Source organism: Electrophorus electricus, chromosome 13 (genome assembly GCF_041902795.1).
Source record: "Electrophorus electricus isolate QZ-2024a chromosome 13, ASM4190279v1, whole genome shotgun sequence".
NCBI lineage: Eukaryota > Metazoa > Chordata > Actinopteri > Gymnotiformes > Gymnotidae > Electrophorus > Electrophorus electricus.
Genome location: NC_137509.1, coordinates 26449750 through 26469148, shown reverse-complemented (window position 1 = coordinate 26469148; position 19399 = coordinate 26449750). Strand labels below are relative to the sequence as shown.

At 35.2% G+C, this 19399-nt stretch overlaps 17 pseudogenes; all 17 read right to left on the bottom strand.

Annotated features, from left to right (window-relative positions):
- Nucleotides 1-746: 746 nt before the first annotated feature.
- On the bottom strand, nucleotides 747-865 carry LOC145644709 (5S ribosomal RNA; annotated as a pseudogene).
- Nucleotides 866-1659: 794 nt separating this feature from the next.
- LOC145645414 (5S ribosomal RNA) lies at nucleotides 1660-1778 on the bottom strand (annotated as a pseudogene).
- A 793-nt stretch (nucleotides 1779-2571) lies between these two features.
- LOC145651001 (5S ribosomal RNA) lies at nucleotides 2572-2690 on the bottom strand (annotated as a pseudogene).
- A 794-nt stretch (nucleotides 2691-3484) lies between these two features.
- LOC145644708 (5S ribosomal RNA) lies at nucleotides 3485-3603 on the bottom strand (annotated as a pseudogene).
- A 794-nt stretch (nucleotides 3604-4397) lies between these two features.
- On the bottom strand, nucleotides 4398-4516 carry LOC145644152 (5S ribosomal RNA; annotated as a pseudogene).
- A 793-nt stretch (nucleotides 4517-5309) lies between these two features.
- Nucleotides 5310-5428, bottom strand: LOC145644575 (5S ribosomal RNA; annotated as a pseudogene).
- A 794-nt stretch (nucleotides 5429-6222) lies between these two features.
- On the bottom strand, nucleotides 6223-6341 carry LOC145651000 (5S ribosomal RNA; annotated as a pseudogene).
- A 793-nt stretch (nucleotides 6342-7134) lies between these two features.
- LOC145650999 (5S ribosomal RNA) lies at nucleotides 7135-7253 on the bottom strand (annotated as a pseudogene).
- Nucleotides 7254-9179: 1926 nt separating this feature from the next.
- LOC145650998 (5S ribosomal RNA) lies at nucleotides 9180-9298 on the bottom strand (annotated as a pseudogene).
- A 792-nt stretch (nucleotides 9299-10090) lies between these two features.
- LOC145645490 (5S ribosomal RNA) lies at nucleotides 10091-10211 on the bottom strand (annotated as a pseudogene).
- A 1013-nt stretch (nucleotides 10212-11224) lies between these two features.
- Nucleotides 11225-11345, bottom strand: LOC145645679 (5S ribosomal RNA; annotated as a pseudogene).
- Nucleotides 11346-12139: 794 nt separating this feature from the next.
- Nucleotides 12140-12260, bottom strand: LOC145645871 (5S ribosomal RNA; annotated as a pseudogene).
- Nucleotides 12261-13967: 1707 nt separating this feature from the next.
- Nucleotides 13968-14086, bottom strand: LOC145644087 (5S ribosomal RNA; annotated as a pseudogene).
- A 792-nt stretch (nucleotides 14087-14878) lies between these two features.
- On the bottom strand, nucleotides 14879-14999 carry LOC145645678 (5S ribosomal RNA; annotated as a pseudogene).
- Nucleotides 15000-15791: 792 nt separating this feature from the next.
- Nucleotides 15792-15912, bottom strand: LOC145644980 (5S ribosomal RNA; annotated as a pseudogene).
- A 1013-nt stretch (nucleotides 15913-16925) lies between these two features.
- Nucleotides 16926-17046, bottom strand: LOC145645677 (5S ribosomal RNA; annotated as a pseudogene).
- A 792-nt stretch (nucleotides 17047-17838) lies between these two features.
- LOC145644979 (5S ribosomal RNA) lies at nucleotides 17839-17959 on the bottom strand (annotated as a pseudogene).
- Between the last annotated feature and the right edge of the window lie 1440 nt (nucleotides 17960-19399).

Below are 19399 nucleotides of genomic sequence, written 5' to 3'. Positions count from 1 at the left end.
CCAATCTGACATTTTTTTTTATTAATCCCTGCACTTGACATTCTAGAATGTTGTCTTGAAAGTAAATTAAAATGATGCAATAAAAGCTTACAACATCTGGTATTCGGAGGCACTAACAGACAGTTTTTTTATTAATCACTGCACTTCACATTCAAGCATGTTAGTTGGAGAGTAAATTAAAGTGATGCAATAAATACTTACAGCATCTGCTATTCCCAGGTGCTAACAGATAGTTTGATTTAATTATTCACTGCACTTCAAATTTGAGCTTGATAGCTTGAACATAAATTTAAGGGATGCAATAAAATGTTACAGCACCTGCTATTCCCTGGTACTAAAATATTTCTATTTAATCTGTACACTTCACATACAAGCATGTCAGTTGCATATTAAATTAAAGTGATGCAAGAAAAACTTACAGCATCTGCTATTCCCAGGTGCTAACAGATAGGTTTTTTTAATTAATCACTGCACTTCACATCCTAGCATGTCATCTTGAAAGTAAATTAATGTGATGCAAGAGAAGCTTACAGCAGCTCGTAGTCCAAGGTGCTAAAAGATAGTTTTTTGATGAATCACTGCAATTCACATTCAGGCATGTGAGTTGAAGAGTAAATGAAAGTGATGCAAAAAAAACTTACAGCATCTGCTATTCCCAGGTGCTAACAGATAGGTTTTTTTTATTAATCACTGCACTTCACATTTGAGCATGTCAGCTTGAAAGTAAATTAAAGTGATGCAAGAGAAGCTTACAGCACCTGGTTTTCCTAGATAGGGTCCCACCTCAGTACTATTTAGGCACAAACTTGCTTAGCTTCCAAGTTCAGATGAGATTGGACGTTCTGAAGCTGGTATGGCCGTAAACCTTAAACACTTACTCAAATTGCCTAATCATAGAAAATATGATCAAAGACCAATCTGACATTTTTTTTTATTAATCCCTGCACTTGACATTCTAGAATGTTGTCTTGAAAGTAAATTAAAATGATGCAATAAAAGCTTACAACATCTGGTATTCGGAGGCACTAACAGACAGTTTTTTTATTAATCACTGCACTTCACATTCAAGCATGTCAGTTGGAGAGTAAATTAAAGTGATGCAATAAATACTTACAGCATCTGCTATTCCCAGGTGCTAACAGATAGTTTGATTTAATTATTCACTGCACTTCAAATTTGAGCTTGATAGCTTGAACATAAATTTAAGGGATGCAATAAAATCTTACAGCACCTGCTATTCCCTGGTACTAATAGATTTCTATTTAATCTGTACACTTCACTTACAAGCATGTCAGTTGCATATTAAATTAAAGTGATGCAAGAAAAACTTACAGCATCTGCTATTCCCAGGTGCTAACAGATAGTTTTTTTTAATTAATCACTGCACTTCACATCCTAGCATGTCATCTTGAAAGTAAATTAATGTGATGCAAGAGAAGCTTACAGCAGCTCGTAGTCCAAGGTGCTAAAAGATAGTTTTTTGATGAATCACTGCAATTCACATTCAGGCATGTGAGTTGGAGAGTAAATGAAAGTGATGCAAAAAAAACTTACATCATCTGCTATTCCCAGGTGCTAACAGATAGGTTTTTTTTATTAATCACTGCACTTCACATTTGAGCATGTCAGCTTGAAAGTAAATTAAAGTGATGCAAGAGAAGCTTACAGCACCTGGTATTCCTAGATAGGGTCCCACCTCAGTACTATTCAGGTACAAACTTGCTTAGCTTCGAAGTTCAGATGAGATTGGACGTTCTGAAGCTGGTATGGCCGTAAACGTTAAACACTTACTCAAATTGCCTAATCATAGAAAATATGATCAAAGACCAATCTGACATTTTTTTTAATTAATCCCTGCACTTGACATTCTAGAATGTTGTCTTGAAGAAAATTAAAATGATGCAATATAAACTTACAACATCTGGTATTCGGAGGCACTAACAGACAGTTTTTTTATTAATCACTGCACTTCACATTCAAGCATGTTAGTTGGAGAGTAAATTAAAGTGATGCAATAAATACTTACAGCATCTGCTATTCCCAGGTGCTAACAGATAGTTTGATTTAATTATTCACTGCACTTCAAATTTGAGCTTGATAGCTTGAACATAAATTTAAGGGATGCAATAAAATCTTACAGCACCTGCTATTCCCTGGTACTAATAGATTTCTATTTAATCTGTACACTTCACTTACAAGCATGTCAGTTGCATATTAAATTAAAGTGATGCAAGAAAAACTTACAGCATCTGCTATTCCCAGGTGCTAACAGATAGTTTTTTTTAATTAATCACTGCACTTCACATCCTAGCATGTCATCTTGAAAGTAAATTAATGTGATGCAAGAGAAGCTTACAGCAGCTCGTAGTCCAAGGTGCTAAAAGATAGTTTTTTGATGAATCACTGCAATTCACATTCAGGCATGTGAGTTGAAGAGTAAATGAAAGTGATGCAAAAAAAACTTACAGCATCTGCTATTCCCAGGTGCTAACAGATAGGTTTTTTTTATTAATCACTGCACTTCACATTTGAGCATGTCAGCTTGAAAGTAAATTAAAGTGATGCAAGAGAAGCTTACAGCACCTGGTATTCCTAGATAGGGTCCCACCTCAGTACTATTCAGGCACAAACTTGCTTAGCTTCCAAGTTCAGATGAGATTGGACGTTCTGAAGCTGGTATGGCCGTAAACGTTAAACACTTACTCAAATTGCCTAATCATAGAAAATATGATCAAAGACCAATCTGACATTTTTTTTTATTAATCCCTGCACTTGACATTCTAGAATGTTATCTTGAAAGTAAATTAAAATGATGCAATAAAAGCTTACAACATCTGGTATTCGGAGGCACTAACAGACAGTTTTTTTATTAATCACTGCACTTCACATTCAAGCATGTCAGTTGGAGAGTAAATTAAAGTGATGCAATAAATACTTACAGCATCTGCTATTCCCAGGTGCTAACAGATAGTTTGATTTAATTATTCACTGCACTTCAAATTTGAGCTTGATAGCTTGAACATAAATTTAAGGGATGCAATAAAATCTTACAGCACCTGCTATTCCCTGGTACTAAAATATTTCTATTTAATCTGTACACTTCACATACAAGCATGTCAGTTGCATATTAAATTAAAGTGATGCAAGAAAAACTTACAGCATCTGCTATTCCCAGGTGCTAACAGATAGTTTTTTTTAATTAATCACTGCACTTCACATCCTAGCATGTCATCTTGAAAGTAAATTAATGTGATGCAAGAGAAGCTTACAGCAGCTCGTAGTCCAAGGTGCTAAAAGATAGTTTTTTGATGAATCACTGCAATTCACATTCAGGCATGTGAGTTGGAGAGTAAATGAAAGTGATGCAAAAAAAACTTACAGCATCTGCTATTCCCAGGTGCTAACAGATAGGTTTTTTTTATTAATCACTGCACTTCACATTTGAGCATGTCAGCTTGAAAGTAAATTAAAGTGATGCAAGAGAAGCTTACAGCACCTGGTTTTCCTAGATAGGGTCCCACCTCAGTACTATTTAGGCACAAACTTGCTTAGCTTCCAAGTTCAGATGAGATTGGACGTTCTGAAGCTGGTATGGCCGTAAACCTTAAACACTTACTCAAATTGCCTAATCATAGAAAATATGATCAAAGACCAATCTGACATTTTTTTTTATTAATCCCTGCACTTGACATTCTAGAATGTTGTCTTGAAAGTAAATTAAAATGATGCAATAAAAGCTTACAACATCTGGTATTCGGAGGCACTAACAGACAGTTTTTTTATTAATCACTGCACTTCACATTCAAGCATGTCAGTTGGAGAGTAAATTAAAGTGATGCAATAAAAACTTACAGCATCTGCTATTCCCAGGTGCTAACAGATAGTTTGATTTAATTATTCACTGCACTTCAAATTTGAGCTTGATAGCTTGAACATAAATTTAAGGGATGCAATAAAATCTTACAGCACCTGCTATTCCCTGGTACTAATAGATTTCTATTTAATCTGTACACTTCATTTACAAGCATGTCAGTTGCATATTAAATTAAAGTGATGCAAGAAAAACTTACAGCATCTGCTATTCCCAGGTGCTAACAGATAGTTTTTTTTAATTAATCACTGCACTTCACATCCTAGCATGTCATCTTGAAAGTAAATTAATGTGATGCAAGAGAAGCTTACAGCAGCTCGTAGTCCAAGGTGCTAAAAGATAGTTTTTTGATGAATCACTGCAATTCACATTCAGGCATGTGAGTTGGAGAGTAAATGAAAGTGATGCAAAAAAAACTTACAGCATCTGCTATTCCCAGGTGCTAACAGATAGGTTTTTTTTATTAATCACTGCACTTCACATTTGAGCATGTCAGCTTGAAAGTAAATTAAAGTGATGCAAGAGAAGCTTACAGCACCTGGTATTCCTAGATAGGGTCCCACCTCAGTACTATTCAGGTACAAACTTGCTTAGCTTCCAAGTTCAGATGAGATTGGACGTTCTGAAGCTGGTATGGCCGTAAACGTTAAACACTTACTCAAATTGCCTAATCATAGAAAATATGATCAAAGACCAATCTGACATTTTTTTTAATTAATCCCTGCACTTGACATTCTAGAATGTTGTCTTGAAGAAAATTAAAATGATGCAATATAAACTTACAACATCTGGTATTCGGAGGCACTAACAGACAGTTTTTTTATTAATCACTGCACTTCACATTCAAGCATGTTAGTTGGAGAGTAAATTAAAGTGATGCAATAAATACTTACAGCATCTGCTATTCCCAGGTGCTAACAGATAGTTTGATTTAATTATTCACTGCACTTCAAATTTGAGCTTGATAGCTTGAACATAAATTTAAGGGATGCAATAAAATCTTACAGCACCTGCTATTCCCTGGTACTAATAGATTTCTATTTAATCTGTACACTTCACTTACAAGCATGTCAGTTGCATATTAAATTAAAGTGATGCAAGAAAAACTTACAGCATCTGCTATTCCCAGGTGCTAACAGATAGTTTTTTTTAATTAATCACTGCACTTCACATCCTAGCATGTCATCTTGAAAGTAAATTAATGTGATGCAAGAGAAGCTTACAGCAGCTCGTAGTCCAAGGTGCTAAAAGATAGTTTTTTGATGAATCACTGCAATTCACATTCAGGCATGTGAGTTGGAGAGTAAATGAAAGTGATGCAAAAAAAACTTACAGCATCTGCTATTCCCAGGTGCTAACAGATAGGTTTTTTTTATTAATCACTGCACTTCACATTTGAGCATGTCAGCTTGAAAGTAAATTAAAGTGATGCAAGAGAAGCTTACAGCACCTGGTATTCCTAGATAGGGTCCCACCTCAGTACTATTCAGGCACAAACTTGCTTAGCTTCCAAGTTCAGAGGAGATTGGACGTTCTGAAGCTGGTATGGCCGTAAACGTTAAACACTTACTCAAATTGCCTAATCATAGAAAATATGATCAAAGACCAATCTGACATTTTTTTTTATTAATCCCTGCACTTGACATTCTAGAATGTTGTCTTGAAAGTAAATTAAAATGATGCAATAAAAGCTTACAACATCTGGTATTCGGAGGCACTAACAGACAGTTTTTTTATTAATCACTGCACTTCACATTCAAGCATGTTAGTTGGAGAGTAAATTAAAGTGATGCAATAAATACTTACAGCATCTGCTATTCCCAGGTGCTAACAGATAGTTTGATTTAATTATTCACTGCACTTCAAATTTGAGCTTGATAGCTTGAACATAAATTTAAGGGATGCAATAAAATCTTACAGCACCTGCTATTCCCTGGTACTAATAGATTTCTATTTAATCTGTACACTTCACTTACAAGCATGTCAGTTGCATATTAAATTAAAGTGATGCAAGAAAAACTTACAGCATCTGCTATTCCCAGGTGCTAACAGATAGTTTTTTTTAATTAATCACTGCACTTCACATCCTAGCATGTCATCTTGAAAGTAAATTAATGTGATGCAAGAGAAGCTTACAGCAGCTCGTAGTCCAAGGTGCTAAAAGATAGTTTTTTGATGAATCACTGCAATTCACATTCAGGCATGTGAGTTGGAGAGTAAATGAAAGTGATGCAAAAAAAACTTACAGCATCTGCTATTCCCAGGTGCTAACAGATAGGTTTTTTTTATTAATCACTGCACTTCACATTTGAGCATGTCAGCTTGAAAGTAAATTAAAGTGATGCAAGAGAAGCTTACAGCACCTGGTATTCCTAGATAGGGTCCCACCTCAGTACTATTCAGGCACAAACTTGCTTAGCTTCCAAGTTCAGATGAGATTGGACGTTCTGAAGCTGGTATGGCCGTAAACGTTAAACACTTACTCAAATTGCCTAATCATAGAAAATATGATCAAAGACCAATCTGACATTTTTTTTTATTAATCCCTGCACTTGACATTCTAGAATGTTGTCTTGAAAGTAAATTAAAATGATGCAATAAAAGCTTACAACATCTGGTATTCGGAGGCACTAACAGACAGTTTTTTTATTAATCACTGCACTTCACATTCAAGCATGTCAGTTGGAGAGTAAATTAAAGTGATGCAATAAATACTTACAGCATCTGCTATTCCCAGGTGCTAACAGATAGTTTGATTTAATTATTCACTGCACTTCAAATTTGAGCTTGATAGCTTGAACATAAATTTAAGGGATGCAATAAAATCTTACAGCACCTGCTATTCCCTGGTACTAAAATATTTCTATTTAATCTGTACACTTCACATACAAGCATGTCAGTTGCATATTAAATTAAAGTGATGCAAGAAAAACTTACAGCATCTGCTATTCCCAGGTGCTAACAGATAGGTTTTTTTAATTAATCACTGCACTTCACATCCTAGCATGTCATCTTGAAAGTAAATTAAAGTGATGCAAGAGAAGCTTACAGCATCTCATAGTCCAAGGTGCTAAAAGATAGTTTTTTGATGAATCACTGCACTTCACATTCAGGCATGTGAGTTGGAGAGTAAATGAAAGTGATGCAAAAAAAACTTACAGCATCTGCTATTCCCAGGTGCTAACAGATAGGTTTTTTTATTAATCACTGCACTTCACATTTGAGCATGTCAGCTTGAAAGTAAATTAAAGTGATGCAAGAAAAGCTTACAGCACCTGGTATTCCTAGATAGGGTCCCACCTCAGTACTATTCAGGCACAAACTTGCTTAGCTTCCAAGTTCAGATGAGATTGGACGTTCTGAAGCTGGTATGGCCGTAAACCTTAAACACTTACTCAAATTGCCTAATCATAGAAAATATGATCAAAGACCAATCTGACATTTTTTTTAATTAATCCCTGCACTTGACATTCTAGAATGTTGTCTTGAAGTAAATTAAAATGATGCAATATAAGCTTACAACATCTGGTATTCGGAGGCACTAACAGACAGTTTTTTTATTAATCACTGCACTTCACATTCAAGCATGTTAGTTGGAGAGTAAATTAAAGTGATGCAATAAATACTTACAGCATCTGCTATTCCCAGGTGCTAACAGATAGTTTGATTTAATTATTCACTGCACTTCAAATTTGAGCTTGATAGCTTGAACATAAATTTAAGGGATGCAATAACATCTTACAGCACCTGCTATTCCCTGGTACTAATAGATTTCTATTTAATCTGTACACTTCACTTACAAGCATGTCAGTTGCATATTAAATTAAAGTGATGCAAGAAAAACTTACAGCATCTGCTATTCCCAGGTGCTAACAGATAGTTTTTTTTAATTAATCACTGCACTTCACATCCTAGCATGTCATCTTGAAAGTAAATTAATGTGATGCAAGAGAAGCTTACAGCAGCTCGTAGTCCAAGGTGCTAAAAGATAGTTTTTTGATGAATCACTGCAATTCACATTCAGGCATGTGAGTTGGAGAGTAAATGAAAGTGATGCAAAAAAAACTTAGAGCATCTGCTATTCCCAGGTGCTAACAGATAGTTTTTTTTATAAATCACTGCACTTCACATTTGAGAATGTCAGCTTGAAAGTAAATTAAAGTGATGCAAGAAAAGCTTACAGCACATGGTATTCCTAGGTAGGGTCCCACCTCAGTACTATCCAGGCACAAACTTGCTTAGCTTCCAAGTTCAGATGAGATTGGAGGCGTGCTGAAGCTGGTATGGACATAAACCTTAAACACTTACTCAAATTGCATAATCATAGAAAATATGATCAAAGACCAATCTGACATTTTTTTTTATTAATCCCTGCACTTGACATTCTAGAATGTTATCTTGAAAGTAAATTAAAATGATGCAATAAAAGCTTACAACATCTGGTATTCGGAGGCACTAACAGACAGTTTTTTTATTAATCACTGCACTTCACATTCAAGCATGTTAGTTGGAGAGTAAATGAAAGTGATGCAAAAAAAACTTACAGCACCTGCTATTCCCAGGTGCTAACAGATAGTTTTTTTTATTAATCACTGCAATTCACATTTGAGAATGTCAGCTTGAAAGTAAATTAAAGTGATGCAATAAAAACTTACAACATCTGGTATTCGGAGGCACTAACAGACAGTTTTTTTATTAATCACTGCACTTCACATTCAAGCATGTCAGTTGGAGAGTAAATTAAAGTGATGCAATAAAAACTTACAGCATCTGCTATTCCCAGGTGCTAACAGATAGTTTGATTTAATTATTCACTGCACTTCAAATTTGAGCTTGATAGCTTGAACATAAATTTAAGGGATGCAATAAAATCTTACAGCACCTGCTATTCCCTGGTACTAATAGATTTCTATTTAATCTGTACACTTCACTTACAAGCATGTCAGTTGCATATTAAATTAAAGTGATGCAAGAAAAACTTACAGCATCTGCTATTCCCAGGTGTTAACAGATAGTTTTTTTTAATTAATCACTGCACTTCACATCCTAGCATGTCATCTTGGAGTAAATTAATGTGATGCAAGAGAAGCTTACAGCAGCTCGTAGTCCAAGGTGCTAAAAGATAGTTTTTTGATGAATCACTGCACTTCACATTCAGGCATGTGAGTTGGAGAGTAAATGAAAGTGATGCAAAAAAAACTTACAGCATCTGCTATTCCCAGGTGCTAACAGATAGGTTTTTTTATTAATCACTGCACTTCACATTTGAGCATGTCAGCTTGAAAGTAAATTAAAGTGATGCAAGAAAAGCTTACAGCACCTGGTATTCCTAGATAGGGTCCCACCTCAGTACTATTCAGGCACAAACTTGCTTAGCTTCCAAGTTCAGATGAGATTGGACGTTCTGAAGCTGGTATGGCCGTAAACCTTAAACACTTACTCAAATTGCCTAATCATAGAAAATATGATCAAAGACCAATCTGACATTTTTTTTAATTAATCCCTGCACTTGACATTCTAGAATGTTGTCTTGAAGTAAATTAAAATGATGCAATATAAGCTTACAACATCTGGTATTCGGAGGCACTAACAGACAGTTTTTTTATTAATCACTGCACTTCACATTCAAGCATGTCAGTTGGAGAGTAAATTAAAGTGATGCAATAAAAACTTACAGCATCTGCTATTCCCAGGTGCTAACAGATAGTTTGATTTAATTATTCACTGCACTTCAAATTTGAGCTTGATAGCTTGAACATAAATTTAAGGGATGCAATAAAATCTTACAGCACCTGCTATTCCCTGGTACTAATAGATTTCTATTTAATCTGTACACTTCACTTACAAGCATGTCAGTTGCATATTAAATTAAAGTGATGCAAGAAAAACTTACAGCATCTGCTATTCCCAGGTGCTAACAGATAGGTTTTTTTAATGAATCACTGCACTTCACATCCTAGCATGTCATCTTGAAAGTAAATTAAAGTGATGCAAGAGAAGCTTACAGCATCTCATAGTCCAAGGTGCTAAAAGATAGTTTTTTGATGAATCACTGCACTTCACATTCAGGCATGTGAGTTGGAGAGTAAATGAAAGTGATGCAAGAAAAACTTACAGCATCTGCTATTCCCAGGTGCTAACAGATAGGTTTTTTTATTAATCACTGCACTTCACATTTGAGCATGTCAGCTTGAAAGTAAATTAAAGTGATGCAAGAAAAGCTTACAGCACCTGGTATTCCTAGATAGGTTCCCACATCAGTACTATCCAGGCACAAACTTGCTTAGCTTCCAAGTTCAGATGAGATTGGAGGCGTGCTGAAGCTGGTAAGGCCGTAAACCTTAAACACTTACTCAAATTGCCTAATCATAGAAAATATGATCAAAGACCAATCTGACATTTTTTTTTATTAATCCCTGCACTTGACATTCTAGAATGTTATATTGAAAGTAAATTAAAATGATGCAATAAAAGCTTACAACATCTGGTATTCGGAGGCACTAACAGACAGTTTTTTTATTAATCACTGCACTTCACATTCAAGCATGTGAGTTGGAGAGTAAATGAAAGTGATGCAAAAAAAACTTACAGCACCTGCTATTCCCAGGTGCTAACAGATAGTTTTTTTTATTAATCACTGCACTTCACATTTGAGAATGTCAGCTTGAAAGTAAATTAAAGTGATGCAATAAAAACTTACAACATCTGGTATTCGGAGGCACTAACAGACAGTTTTTTTATTAATCACTGCACTTCACATTCAAGCATGTCAGTTAGAGAGTAAATTAAAGTGATGCAATAAAAACTTACAGCATCTGCTATTCCCAGGTGCTAACAGATAGTTTGATTTAATTATTCACTGCACTTCAAATTTGAGCTTGATAGCTTGAACATAAATTTAAGGGATGCAATAAAATCTTACAGCACCTGCTATTCCCTGATACTAATAGATTTCTATTTAATCTGTACACTTCACTTACAAGCATGTCAGTTGCATATTAAATTAAAGTGATGCAAGAAAAACTTACAGCATCTGCTATTCCCAGGTGCTAACAGATAGTTTTTTTTAATTAATCACTGCACTTCACATCCTAGCATGTCATCTTGAAAGTAAATTAATGTGATGCAGGAGAAGCTTACAGCAGCTCGTAGTCCAAGGTGCTAAAAGATAGTTTTTTATGAATCACTGCACTTCACATTCAGGCATGTGAGTTGGAGAGTAAATGAAAGTGATGCAAAAAAAACTTACAGCATCTGCTATTCCCAGGTGCTAACAGATAGGTTTTTTTATTAATCACTGCACTTCACATTTGAGCATGTCAGCTTGAAAGTAAATTAAAGTGATGCAAGAAAAGCTTACAGCACCTGGTATTCCTAGATAGGGTCCCACATCAGTACTATCCAGGCACAAACTTGCTTAGCTTCCAAGTTCAGATGAGATTGGAGGCGTGCTGAAGCTGGTAAGGCCGTAAACCTTAAACACTTACTCAAATTGCCTAATCATAGAAAATATGATCAAAGACCAATCTGACATTTTTTTTTATTAATCCCTGCACTTGACATTCTAGAATGTTATCTTGAAAGTAAATTAAAATGATGCAATAAAAGCTTACAACATCTGGTATTCGGAGGCAATAACAGACAGTTTTTTTATTAATCACTGCACTTCACATTCAAGCATGTGAGTTGGAGAGTAAATTAAAGAGATGCAATAAAAACTTACAGCATCTGCTATTCCCAGGTGCTAACAGATAGTTTGATTTAATTATTCACTGCACTTCAAATTTGAGCTTGATAGCTTGAACATAAATTTAAGGGATGCAATAAAATCTTACAGCACCTGCTATTCCCTGATACTAATAGATTTCTATTTAATCTGTACACTTCACTTACAAGCATGTCAGTTGCATATTAAATTAAAGTGATGCAAGAAAAACTTACAGCATCTGCTATTCCCAGGTGCTAACAGATAGTTTTTTTTAATTAATCACTGCACTTCACATCCTAGCATGTCATCTTGAAAGTAAATTAATGTGATGCAGGAGAAGCTTACAGCAGCTCGTAGTCCAAGGTGCTAAAAGATAGTTTTTTATGAATCACTGCACTTCACATTCAGGCATGTGAGTTGGAGAGTAAATGAAAGTGATGCAAAAAAAACTTACAGCATCTGCTATTCCCAGGTGCTAACAGATAGGTTTTTTTTTATTAATCACTGCACTTCACATTTGAGCATGTCAGCTTGAAAGTAAATTAAAGTGATGCAAGAAAAGCTTACAGCACCTGGTATTCCTAAATAGGGTCCCACATCAGTACTATCCAGGCACAAACTTGCTTAGCTTCCAAGTTCAGATGAGATTGGAGGCGTGCTGAAGCTGGTAAGGCCGTAAACCTTAAACACTTACTCAAATTGCCTAATCATAGAAAATATGATCAAAGACCAATCTGACATTTTTTTTTATTAATCCCTGCACTTGACATTCTAGAATGTTATCTTGAAAGTAAATTAAAATGATGCAATAAAAGCTTACAACATCTGGTATTCGGAGGCACTAACAGACAGTTTTTTTATTAATCACTGCACTTCACATTCAAGCATGTGAGTTGGAGAGTAAATGAAAGTGATGCAAAAAAAACTTACAGCACCTGCTATTCCCAGGTGCTAACAGATAGTTTTTTTTATTAATCACTGCACTTCACATTTGAGAATGTCAGCTTGAAAGTAAATTAAAGTGATGCAATAAAAACTTACAACATCTGGTATTCGGAGGCACTAACAGACAGTTTTTTTATTAATCACTGCACTTCACATTCAAGCATGTCAGTTAGAGAGTAAATTAAAGTGATGCAATAAAAACTTACAGCATCTGCTATTCCCAGGTGCTAACAGATAGTTTGATTTAATTATTCACTGCACTTCAAATTTGAGCTTGATAGCTTGAACATAAATTTAAGGGATGCAATAAAATCTTACAGCACCTGCTATTCCCTGGTACTAATAGATTTCTATTTAATCTGTACACTTCACTTACAAGCATGTCAGTTGCATATTAAATTAAAGTGATGCAAGAAAAACTTACAGCATCTGCTATTCCCAGGTGCTAACAGATAGGTTTTTTTAATTAATCACTGCACTTCACATCCTAGCATGTCATCTTGAAAGTAAATTAAAGTGATGCAAGAGAAGCTTACAGCATCTCATAGTCCAAGGTGCTAAAAGATAGTTTTTTGATGAATCACTGCACTTCACATTCAGGCATGTGAGTTGGAGAGTAAATGAAAGTGATGCAAAAAAAACTTACAGCACCTGCTATTCCCAGGTGCTAACAGATAGTTTTTTTTATTAATCACTGCACTTCACATTTGAGAATGTCAGCTTGAAAGTAAATTAAAGTGATGCAAGAAAAGCTTACAGCACATGGTATTCCTAGGTAGGGTCCCACCTCAGTACTATCCAGGCACAAACTTGCTTAGCTTCCAAGTTCAGATGAGATTGGAGGCGTGCTGAAGCTGGTATGGACATAAACCTTAAACACTTACTCAAATTGCCTAATCATAGAAAATATGATCAAAGACCAATCTGACATTTTTTTTTATTAATCCCTGCACTTGACATTCTAGAATGTTATCTTGAAAGTAAATTAAAATGATGCAATAAAAGCTTACAACATCTGGTATTCGGAGGCACTAACAGACAGTTTTTTTGTTAATCACTGCACTTCACATTCAAGCATGTCAGTTGGAGAGTAAATTAAAGAGATGCAATAAAAACTTACAGCATCTGCTATTCCCAGGTGCTAACAGATAGTTTGATTTAATTATTCACTGCACTTCAAATTTGAGCTTGATAGCTTGAACATAAATTTAAGGGATGCAATAAAATCTTACAGCACCTGCTATTCCCTGATACTAATAGATTTCTATTTAATCTGTACACTTCACTTACAAGCATGTCAGTTGCATATTAAATTAAAGTGATGCAAAAAAAACTTACAGCATCTGCTATTCCCAGGTGCTAACAGATAGGTTTTTTTTATTAATCACTGCACTTCACATTTGAGAATGTCAGCTTGAAAGTAAATTAAAGTGATGCAATAAAAACTTACAGCACCTGGTATTCCTAGATAGGGTCCCACCTCAGTACTATTCAGGCACAAACTTGCTTAGCTTCCAAGTTCAGATGAGATTGGACGTTCTGAAGCTGGTATGGCCGTAAACCTTAAACACTTACTCAAATTGCCTAATCATAGAAAATATGATCAAAGACCAATCTGACATTTTTTTTTATTAATCCCTGCACTTGACATTCTAGAATGTTATCTTGAAAGTAAATTAAAATGATGCAATAAAAGCTTACAACATCTGGTATTCGGAGGCACTAACAGACAGTTTTTTTATTAATCACTGCACTTCACATTCAAGCATGTCAGTTGGAGAGTAAATTAAAGAGATGCAATAAAAACTTACAGCATCTGCTATTCCCAGGTGCTAACAGATAGTTTGATTTAATTATTCACTGCACTTCAAATTTGAGCTTGATAGCTTGAACATAAATTTAAGGGATGCAATAAAATCTTACAGCACCTGCTATTCCCTGATACTAATAGATTTCTATTTAATCTGTACACTTCACTTACAAGCATGTCAGTTGCATATTAAATTAAAGTGATGCAAGAAAAACTTACAGCATCTGCTATTCCCAGGTGCTAACAGATAGTTTTTTTTAATTAATCACTGCACTTCACATCCTAGCATGTCATCTTGAAAGTAAATTAATGTGATGCAGGAGAAGCTTACAGCAGCTCGTAGTCCAAGGTGCTAAAAGATAGTTTTTTATGAATCACTGCACTTCACATTCAGGCATGTGAGTTGGAGAGTAAATGAAAGTGATGCAAAAAAAACTTACAGCATCTGCTATTCCCAGGTGCTAACAGATAGGTTTTTTTATTAATCACTGCACTTCACATTTGAGCATGTCAGCTTGAAAGTAAATTAAAGTGATGCAAGAAAAGCTTACAGCACCTGGTATTCCTAGATAGGGTCCCACATCAGTACTATCCAGGCACAAACTTGCTTAGCTTCCAAGTTCAGATGAGATTGGAGGCGTGCTGAAGCTGGTAAGGCCGTAAACCTTAAACACTTACTCAAATTGCCTAATCATAGAAAATATGATCAAAGACCAATCTGACATTTTTTTTTATTAATCCCTGCACTTGACATTCTAGAATGTTATCTTGAAAGTAAATTAAAATGATGCAATAAAAGCTTACAACATCTGGTATTCGGAGGCAATAACAGACAGTTTTTTTATTAATCACTGCACTTCACATTCAAGCATGTGAGTTGGAGAGTAAATTAAAGAGATGCAATAAAAACTTACAGCATCTGCTATTCCCAGGTGCTAACAGATAGTTTGATTTAATTATTCACTGCACTTCAAATTTGAGCTTGATAGCTTGAACATAAATTTAAGGGATGCAATAAAATCTTACAGCACCTGCTATTCCCTGATACTAATAGATTTCTATTTAATCTGTACACTTCACTTACAAGCATGTCAGTTGCATATTAAATTAAAGTGATGCAAGAAAAACTTACAGCATCTGCTATTCCCAGGTGCTAACAGATAGTTTTTTTTAATTAATCACTGCACTTCACATCCTAGCATGTCATCTTGAAAGTAAATTAATGTGATGCAGGAGAAGCTTACAGCAGCTCGTAGTCCAAGGTGCTAAAAGATAGTTTTTTATGAATCACTGCACTTCACATTCAGGCATGTGAGTTGGAGAGTAAATGAAAGTGATGCAAAAAAAACTTACAGCATCTGCTATTCCCAGGTGCTAACAGATAGGTTTTTTTATTAATCACTGCACTTCACATTTGAGCATGTCAGCTTGAAAGTAAATTAAAGTGATGCAAGAAAAGCTTACAGCACCTGGTATTCCTAGATAGGGTCCCACATCAGTACTATCCAGGCACAAACTTGCTTAGCTTCCAAGTTCAGATGAGATTGGAGGCGTGCTGAAGCTGGTATGGCCGTAAACCTTAAACACTTACTCAAATTGCCTAATCATAGAAAATATGATCAAAGACCAATCTGACATTTTTTTTTATTAATCCCTGCACTTGACATTCTAGAATGTTATCTTGAAAGTAAATTAAAATGATGCAATAAAAGCTTACAACATCTGGTATTCGGAGGCACTAACAGACAGTTTTTTTATTAATCACTGCACTTCACATTCAAGCATGTGAGTTGGAGAGTAAATGAAAGTGATGCAAAAAAAACTTACAGCACCTGCTATTCCCAGGTGCTAACAGATAGTTTTTTTTATTAATCACTGCACTTCACATTTGAGAATGTCAGCTTGAAAGTAAATTAAAGTGATGCAATAAAAACTTACAACATCTGGTATTCGGAGGCACTAACAGACAGTTTTTTTATTAATCACTGCACTTCACATTCAAGCATGTCAGTTGGAGAGTAAATTAAAGAGATGCAATAAAAACTTACAGCATCTGCTATTCCCAGGTGCTAACAGATAGTTTGATTTAATTATTCACTGCACTTCAAATTTGAGCTTGATAGCTTGAACATAAATTTAAGGGATGCAATAAAATCTTACAGCACCTGCTATTCCCTGATACTAATAGATTTCTATTTAATCTGTACACTTCACTTACAAGCATGTCAGTTGCATATTAAATTAAAGTGATGCAAGAAAAACTTACAGCATCTGCTATTCCCAGGTGCTAACAGATAGTTTTTTTTAATTAATCACTGCACTTCACATCCTAGCATGTCATCTTGAAAGTAAATTAATGTGATGCAGGAGAAGCTTACAGCAGCTCGTAGTCCAAGGTGCTAAAAGATAGTTTTTTGATGAATCACTGCACTTCACATTCAGGCATGTGAGTTGGAGAGTAAATGAAAGTGATGCAAAAAAAACTTACAGCATCTGCTATTCCCAGGTGCTAACAGATAGGTTTTTTATTAATCACTGCACTTCACATTTGAGCATGTCAGCTTGAAAGTAAATTAAAGTGATGCAAGAAAAGCTTACAGCACCTGGTATTCCTAGATAGGGTCCCACATCAGTACTATCCAGGCACAAACTTGCTTAGCTTCCAAGTTCAGATGAGATTGGAGGCGTGCTGAAGCTGGTAAGGCCGTAAACCTTAAACACTTACTCAAATTGCCTAATCATAGAAAATATGATCAAAGACCAATCTGACATTTTTTTTTATTAATCCCTGCACTTGACATTCTAGAATGTTATCTTGAAAGTAAATTAAAATGATGCAATAAAAGCTTACAACATCTGGTATTCGGAGGCAATAACAGACAGTTTTTTTATTAATCACTGCACTTCACATTCAAGCATGTGAGTTGGAGAGTAAATTAAAGAGATGCAATAAAAACTTACAGCATCTGCTATTCCCAGGTGCTAACAGATAGTTTGATTTAATTATTCACTGCACTTCAAATTTGAGCTTGATAGCTTGAACATAAATTTAAGGGATGCAATAAAATCTTACAGCACCTGCTATTCCCTGATACTAATAGATTTCTATTTAATCTGTACACTTCACTTACAAGCATGTCAGTTGCATATTAAATTAAAGTGATGCAAGAAAAACTTACAGCATCTGCTATTCCCAGGTGCTAACAGATAGTTTTTTTTAATTAATCACTGCACTTCACATCCTAGCATGTCATCTTGAAAGTAAATTAATGTGATGCAGGAGAAGCTTACAGCAGCTCGTAGTCCAAGGTGCTAAAAGATAGTTTTTTATGAATCACTGCACTTCACATTCAGGCATGTGAGTTGGAGAGTAAATGAAAGTGATGCAAAAAAAACTTACAGCATCTGCTATTCCCAGGTGCTAACAGATAGGTTTTTTTATTAATCACTGCACTTCACATTTGAGCATGTCAGCTTGAAAGTAAATTAAAGTGATGCAAGAAAAGCTTACAGCACCTGGTATTCCTAGATAGGGTCCCACATCAGTACTATCCAGGCACAAACTTGCTTAGCTTCCAAGTTCAGATGAGATTGGAGGCGTGCTGAAGCTGGTATGGCCGTAAACCTTAAACACTTACTCAAATTGCCTAATCATAGAAAATATGATCAAAGACCAATCTGACATTTTTTTTTATTAATCCCTGCACTTGACATTCTAGAATGTTATCTTGAAAGTAAATTAAAATGATGCAATAAAAGCTTACAACATCTGGTATTCGGAGGCACTAACAGACAGTTTTTTTATTAATCACTGCACTTCACATTCAAGCATGTGAGTTGGAGAGTAAATGAAAGTGATGCAAAAAAACTTACAGCACCTGCTATTCCCAGGTGCTAACAGATAGTTTTTTTTATTAATCACTGCACTTCACATTTGAGAATGTCAGCTTGAAAGTAAATTAAAGTGATGCAATAAAAACTTACAACATCTGGTATTCGGAGGCACTAACAGACAGTTTTTTTATTAATCACTGCACTTCACATTCAAGCATGTCAGTTAGAGAGTAAATTAAAGTGATGCAATAAAAACTTACAGCATCTGCTATTCCCAGGTGCTAACAGATAGTTTGATTTAATTATTCACTGCACTTCAAATTTGAGCTTGATAGCTTGAACATAAATTTAAGGGATGCAATAAAATCTTACAGCACCTGCTATTCCCTGGTACTAATAGATTTCTATTTAATCTGTACACTTCACTTACAAGCATGTCAGTTGCATATTAAATTAAAGTGATGCAAGAAAAACTTACAGCATCTGCTATTCCCAGGTGCTAACAGATAGGTTTTTTTAATTAATCACTGCACTTCACATCCTAGCATGTCATCTTGAAAGTAAATTAAAGTGATGCAAGAGAAGCTTACAGCATCTCATAGTCCAAGGTGCTAAAAGATAGTTTTTTGATGAATCACTGCACTTCACATTCAGGCATGTGAGTTGGAGAGTAAATGAAAGTGATGCAAAAAAAACTTACAGCACCTGCTATTCCCAGGTGCTAACAGATAGTTTTTTTTATTAATCACTGCACTTCACATTTGAGAATGTCAGCTTGAAAGTAAATTAAAGTGATGCAAGAAAAGCTTACAGCACATGGTATTCCTAGGTAGGGTCCCACCTCAGTACTATCCAGGCACAAACTTGCTTAGCTTCCAAGTTCAGATGAGATTGGAGGCGTGCTGAAGCTGGTATGGACATAAACCTTAAACACTTACTCAAATTGCATAATCATAGAAAATATGATCAAAGACCAATCTGACATTTTTTTTTATTAATCCCTGCACTTGACATTCTAGAATGTTATCTTGAAAGTAAATTAAAATGATGCAATAAAAGCTTACAACATCTGGTATTCGGAGGCACTAACAGACAGTTTTTTTATTAATCACTGCACTTCACATTCAAGCATGTCAGTTAGAGAGTAAATTAAAGTGATGCAATAAAAACTTACAGCATCTGCTATTCCCAGGTGCTAACAGATAGTTTGATTTAATTATTCACTGCACTT